General features: G+C 36.6%; 1 long non-coding RNA gene across 1 annotated transcript; it reads left to right on the top strand.

Annotated features, from left to right (window-relative positions):
- Window positions 1-1,528: 1,528 nt before the first annotated feature.
- On the top strand, window positions 1,529-3,333 carry LOC114543942. The gene is made up of 3 exons (XR_003690253.1): window positions 1,529-1,901; window positions 2,812-2,859; window positions 3,297-3,333. It is a non-coding gene; the product is annotated as an uncharacterized LOC114543942 (long non-coding RNA).
- Window positions 3,334-7,148: the final 3,815 nt, after the last annotated feature.

Genomic DNA, 7,148 nt, shown 5'->3' with positions numbered 1-7,148 from the left:
ACGTGTCCCGTTTTCGTACTTCGCCGTTAAGGACTACGTTTTCATTTTGTGCCGTTTCCGTTTCAATTTTTGGCAATATTGTGTAAACGCAAGGCCGAAACGGCATAATTTAATACCGTTTTCAAATGAAAACGGCATCGTGTAAACAGTAAACGGGTCTTAAAATTGCGACAAGTACGAGTGTGGGAATGAGGGACGTATAGAGGCTTTTTCTTTACTGTAACTTACGGTAATTGTAAATTGAATTAGAAATTAGGCGCTATAACTTTTCAGCCCGGGCTGCAACTTGCCGCATGTAATTGAAAAATACATTTGGCCTGGTTTGCCGGTGTCCCAGCGGATTTGGACCCCCCTAAAAATGAATTTAGATCACACTAAACTGAACTTAGATCACACTAAACTGATTGTAAATTGTTATATTGTTTTAGGTAATAAATATCAATATATATTATTTATGACTATGTGTAAATATTTACTATTGCCTAAATTTTCAAACTTCGGGTTAATCATGCGCAAAATGCTATAATTAAGCTCAGCACATGAAAAGCACGATGTTTGAAACGAGCGGCTTATAATTTTATCTGAATTTTGGGGGTCCAAATCCGCGGGGGGGGTACGTATCCGCTAGCGGATATGGACCGGGGGCGTCCAAATCAGCTAGCGGATATGGACCGGGGGTCCATATCCGCAGGGGGTCCAAATCCGCTGTGACACCAGACTGAAAAGACACCATGTAATCAGCCCCTTAGTATAATAGAGTTTGGTATAATAGGTGCAGTCGTTAAGTTTTGATCGAGACACAGAATTTGCGTACAGACGTTTAATTTTGATCGCGCAGAAAAAGCCTGCAGTCGTTAAGCTTCGATCAAGTTAACAGAATATGCTTTCAGTCGTTTAATTTTGACCGTGTACACAAACTATTCGTGCAGTGCCGTTTATCTTCGATCGAGTATACAGAATATGCGTACATTCGTTTAGTTTTGATCGGGTATACAGAAGTATACGTGCAGTGACAGTGTCGTTTAACTTTGATCGAGTGCACAGAATATGCGTGTGGTTTAGCTTTGGTCGGGTACGCTAAGAAAGCGTGCAAATACAAGATACCTGGAACCTGGGTGCGCATATTAACACGCACTACTAATCATTACACTTTTTGTTAACGTAACGTGTCGGCCAGAAAACAGTCCTCACCCGTAGCTGATGTTAAGCACAAAGAAGCTGGAAGTCCAATGAGCCCCTAAACGCCAATAAGATGGTAACAAATATTTTGCATGCATGTTACATGCGACCGCGCGATTTATTTCGATTGGCCAAAATTAAGATTTAAGAGAGCGTGAAAAAAACTGACCGAATTTAAAAAATGCATATCAATTTTTTAAAACTGTTAAGAGCAAAGTTTGAATTTCTTTCTAATGCTGTTGACATGTATATCAATGCAAAGAGCCCCCTTTGAAAGTCTGGCTATAAACCCCTGCAGGAGAATCTTTTCCCAACTAGAAAAACAATCAACGGTTCTATTTTAGGTCAGGCTTGCAACATTACAAGCCCAAAAGACGACTATGATATAAGTGTTCAAGTCGGATCAAACTTTACTATCAACATTGCATATACATGCGCACCACTTGAGGAAATGGAAAGTATGGATTGGTATTTTTCAATTTATCCTAATGGATATAAAGATAAAGTTGAACTTGCTGGGTTGCATAAATTGTACCAAATGGTATATGATCATTCCATGGATTTCGTTGCTACTGGTTCGTTCGGGAATAGTGGCAGGTTTACATTTAGTGTATATAACGCTACGCTAACTTCCAATGGCACATTTTTTGCTCTGTTGTACAAAAAATCAGACGTTGGACAACCTCCTACACAGATTCTGAGAGTAGTTGTCATTATCAAAGGTAATCAAAATTACGAATTAGAAGCTCTTCAGTCTTCTAATTCACGTTGCTCATATTCGGCAAATTTTCTCTCAGCATATATACAGAGGGCTCAGTTCTCCAGCGGTCTTCGCATCAAAATTAAAAACTTTTCGTTTTAAAAATATTAAACAGGGACTGCGGTGCAGTTTTTTGTTTGGGGGGGGGCTAGCGAAGCCGAAAGAGTGAATTCTCGGGGGGGGTGTCCATACTTATCTATTTATTTTTCTTGTAAACACTTCAATAAAAACATTGTTCACCGACACGGATAGTGAAAACATAATTATGATTACACAGCTTACTTTAAGGAGTTTTATTCGTATTATTATGGCCATATAAAAATCGCTATAAAGGAATCACGTGTATTTAGAAAATTGGGGGCTAAAGCCCCCAGCCCCCCCCCCCTCCGCGGTCCCTGTGCACTGCTCTCATTTTATATAAGTTGTCCGTTAACAATATGAGCCTGTACGAGTGGAAGAAATTTTAGCTAATTTGGAGCAGCGTGATTTGCTGGAATTACTGCTAGAAGCTTAATTAGGGAGTGGGGCGAATATTAATATATTTGTCCTAAAACCGACTCGTTTTACTGACATCCTTTGTGTGACACGCTAATTTGAACATGAATATACGAGTATTCTCCCTCTCCCTCAATTGAGCTTCTAGCTACGACCCTGATTACTGGCAAGTTCCCTATAAATTCAAAATTTTCAAACAAATGAAACAATCTCGCGCCCAAACGCTTGTCCGAGGCGCATGTGCCAAAAGTAGTGCCAAAAAGCGGGTTGGGTTTCATTTTTTTCGCCCTTCTCAAATACACTTAACTTTGTAGGAATAAATTATCTTAAAACATCACAATATATAAAATTTATATCATTTTAATTATATGTTACAGAAACCGCTCTGCAACCGACCGAGAAATTTATTCCTCAAACAACGAGGGGTGAGTTATCTTTTATAACAAGATTTTGACCTAATTTTGTCGCTTTCGAGTATTTTTTAAACAAGTTTATTAGTGAGGAAAGTTAACATTATTACTATACATTCTACAAGTTAACTTTCTGTAAACAAGGAAAAATGCTGCTTTTATTATAGAAATGATTGTAGTATTATTACAACCGCCTAATCAACATTCAGGATGGGAACAACGACCATTGCTTTCTTTTTTCTCTCTGGGGGGGGAAACTATATGGTTTGAAATACAGATTGTACTAAAATATGTTTTTCCGACGAAAGTAACTAACTTTGCATTCAGCAAAACGTATGGTAAGCAGGATAATTAAGGCAATAACTTTAAACCCACTGTTGATATATACGATTGTCTTAACCCGGCTATTGTACTCAGTTTCCCACCTAAAATAATTTTGTTTTATCTCGCAGGTATTATAACGTCAATTTCAAAACGTACTGAACCTACCAAAAATCAAGAATAAATCAATCTACAACGATAGTAAATCAACCTACAACAAAAGTAAATCAACCTACAACGAAGTAAATCAACCTACAACGACAGCAAATCTACCTACAACGACAGCAAATCTACTTACAACGACAGCAAATCTACCTACAACGCAGCTCTACCTACAACGACAGCAAATATACCTACAACGACAGCAAATATACCTACACGACAGTAAATCAACTACCGACAGCAAATCTACCTACAACGAAGCAAATCTACCTACAACGAAAGCAAATCAACCTACAACGAAGCAAATTTACCTACAACGAAAGCAAATCAACCTACAACGACAGTAAATCAACCTACACAGAATACTACAACGCAATCTACGCAAATCTACCTACAACGACAGTAAATCTACCTACAACGACAGAATATACTACAACGACGCAATATACCTACAACGACAGATCTACCTACAACGAAGTAAATCTACCTACAACGACAGTAAATATACCTACACGACGCAAATCTACCTACAGCGAAGCAATCTACCTACAACGACAGCAAATCTACCTACAACGACAGCAAATACCTACAACGACAGCAATATACCTACAACGACAGCAAATCTACCTACAGCGACAGCAAATCTACCTACAACGACAGCAAATCTACCTACAACGACAGCAAATATACCTACAACGACAGCAAATATACCTACAACGACAGCAATCTACCTACAGCGACAGCAAATCTACCTACAACGACAGCAAATCTACCTACAACGACAGCAAATATTACCTACAACGACAGCAAATATACCTACAACGACAGCAAATCAACCTACAACGACAGCAAATCTACCTACAACGACAGCAAATCTACCTACAACGACAGCAAATATACCTACAACGACAGCAAATATACCTACACGACAGCAAATCAACCTACAACGACAGCAAATCTACCTACAACGACAGCAAATCTACCTACAACGACAGCAAATATACCTACAACGACAGCAATCTACTAAACGACAGCAAATCTACCTACAACGACAGCAAATCTACCTACAACGACAGCAAATCTACCTACAACGACAGCAAATCTACCCAACGATAGTAAATCTACCTACAACGAAAGTAAATCGACCTACAACGAAAGTAAATCAATCTACAACGAAAGTAATCTACCTACAACGACAGTAAATCTACCTACAACGAAAGTAAATCGATCTACAACGAAAGTAAATCTACCTACAACGAAAGTAAATCAACCTACAACGAAAGTAAATCTACCTACAACGAAAGTAAATCAACCTACAACGAAAGTAAATCTACCTACAACGAAAGTAAATCTACCTACAACGAAAGAAATCGATCTACAACGAAAGTAAATCTACCTACAACGAAAGTAAATCTACCTACAACGAAAGTAAATCTACCTACAACGAAAGTAATCTACCTACAACGAAAGTACATCGACCTACAACAAAAGTAAATCAACCTACAACCGAAGTACATCGACGTACAACAGAAGCAAAACAAGCAAAAACGAATGAATCAACAACAATAGTCATAGGTATAACTTCGATCATTACTTACAGTATCTCAAAGGATATGTTGCTAATTGACTGAACCATTTTTAGGGACCGTTTAATAAATCATTCTAATGGGATAGGGGCGGTAAAAAATGTGGGAGTCATACGACTTTTGAAAATGTGCATGTTCGGGGAACAATATATAAGAATTTTACATTGTGAAGAGATGGGATCATTATAAATTTCTGGCACAGTTAACATTTTGCACCTTCCACAACCAAGATATCAAAGAGTAGATTACGTCAGTACACCTTACCGATTATTGCATTTTACTCGATAACCTTGTTGCCATGCATGTGATTTATATTTTGTGAAAAATAGGAATGTATATGCGTTACTACGTTCAGTTACTTTAAAGATCAAAGAAATCAAATGTAATGTATGTCTTTCCAAAACAAAAACATGGGCCTGGGGTCAGTTGTTTAAAAGACTATAGTTAACAGAATTGCCCAATCAGAGTCGTGTATTTCTGAGTTAACTCGGATTTCCCTATGGGAAATGTAGTTAAGGCGGTTCACTACAAAAAATCATGATTTATTCTGTTTTAAAAATTTACGAAGAACGCGAAGTATAAATAAAATAATTTAAATAACAATAGCCTGTTAAAGTTCCCTTTCATACCATGCAAGTACCCCTGTACAATATTGTCAAGTCTGGATCTTAAAATTTTTTGCTTTTCTTAATAGGGGTGGTGTTGATATTTAATAGGGGGTTGTACGGTTTTGCATGTTTAGATGTATTCAAGGTTTTGTGCCCATTCCACCATGTATTTACTATTTAGTGAACGTTTCTTACGAATTTAAAGATAAAAGTACCCATCCAATATTCTTCGGATCTTAAGAGGGTAGATTATTTATTTAGAAGGACAAATTGATAACCCATATATTACGTAATGTTTGGAAACAATGGTAAAACTGAGTGGTACCAGGTGTGAAGTGACGTTGCCGATAATAAACGACCCGATCTGAACTGGTTGCATCAACTTTAATTTTTCGATTCATTATTTATAGGATTCTCGCATGGTATCAGTTGGTGGGCAGTTTTGCTGTTATCATGTCTTATTTTCACTGTTATCTTCGCTGTTGTTCTATTCAGCCGCTATATTGGTAGGTAAAGTTAGACAAGCACATCCCAACTACACAATCAGAGATATACTGATAGAACAGTTTTGAGTTGGTACTGAATGCAATATTGATCTATCGGATCTATCCACATGATCTACACAGATCTATGCAGTTGGTAATAATATAAGGTTTCAGATATATAGAGGGAGTAATGCGTGTCCATTATAGCAAAGCGGTTAAAACTATTAATAAAAATATAAAAAGCGATCAATTATTTGCTTTTTAGATAATTGTTTATTTAAAACACAATGGTCATAGTTTGAATCGTTACTGAAAATGTAAACAAACTTGATGATTGGTCTAATATAAAACGAAAATCTCCCCTTGTTTATAAGTGCAGTGCAGCAAATTATATACCACCGTAATGCCCAGAAATTATTATTTATTTTAAACGACGCAACTTTAGATTAAGGTGGCTACCTATAGAGTTTTTGCGAAGTCAGTACTTTATAATATGTTTATACGCAAACATACTGCGAGAAAAAGTACTCTTTCACAGTTCGCACAAGGTTTTAACTTTTATTGTCCGATAATGGCTATAAGGTTAAGATTCGAGTTTGTAGTTGAATGTACATTGTGCTTAAATTACATTTAACTAAATGGTTAAATATACATTAAGTTGGTGACGATCGATCAACCATATTACATCCTTCGAGTTTGTAAAATGAAAATCAATGTAATACATAAATTATTATTTTTATACGTGGTTTTTCAGAGACAATTCTAGCTGGCTGAAGATATAGTTCAGATATAGATAAAGTTTTTATGTCAATGTAAAACTTTTAGTGTGAGTTTGATAGTTGTCCGTTAATTGTGCTTAAATTATATTTATCTCAGTGGTTAGATACAATGCGTTGGTGACGTTCGAACCATACTACATCCTTTCACAAACTACATCCTTCGAGTTTGTGAAATGAAAAATCCAATACATAAGTTATTATTTTTATATTTGGTTTTCCACAGATATAAGTTCATCAATCGTTCTAAAATTACCTTTACTTGAAATTAAGTTCAAATTTGCTGATAAATATCTCAAAATCTTTTTATCAGATGATAGGTACAATTGCTATCATTTTCGCTATATGGCCCTGCATGGACGCAGA

Source organism: Dendronephthya gigantea, unplaced genomic scaffold (genome assembly GCF_004324835.1).
Source record: "Dendronephthya gigantea isolate DGI-Jeju-01 unplaced genomic scaffold, DenGig_1.0 000597F, whole genome shotgun sequence".
NCBI classification, from domain to species: domain Eukaryota; kingdom Metazoa; phylum Cnidaria; class Anthozoa; order Malacalcyonacea; family Nephtheidae; genus Dendronephthya; species Dendronephthya gigantea.
The sequence above is the reverse complement of the archived record's forward strand: the minus strand, read 5'-3'. Positions and strand labels throughout refer to the sequence as shown.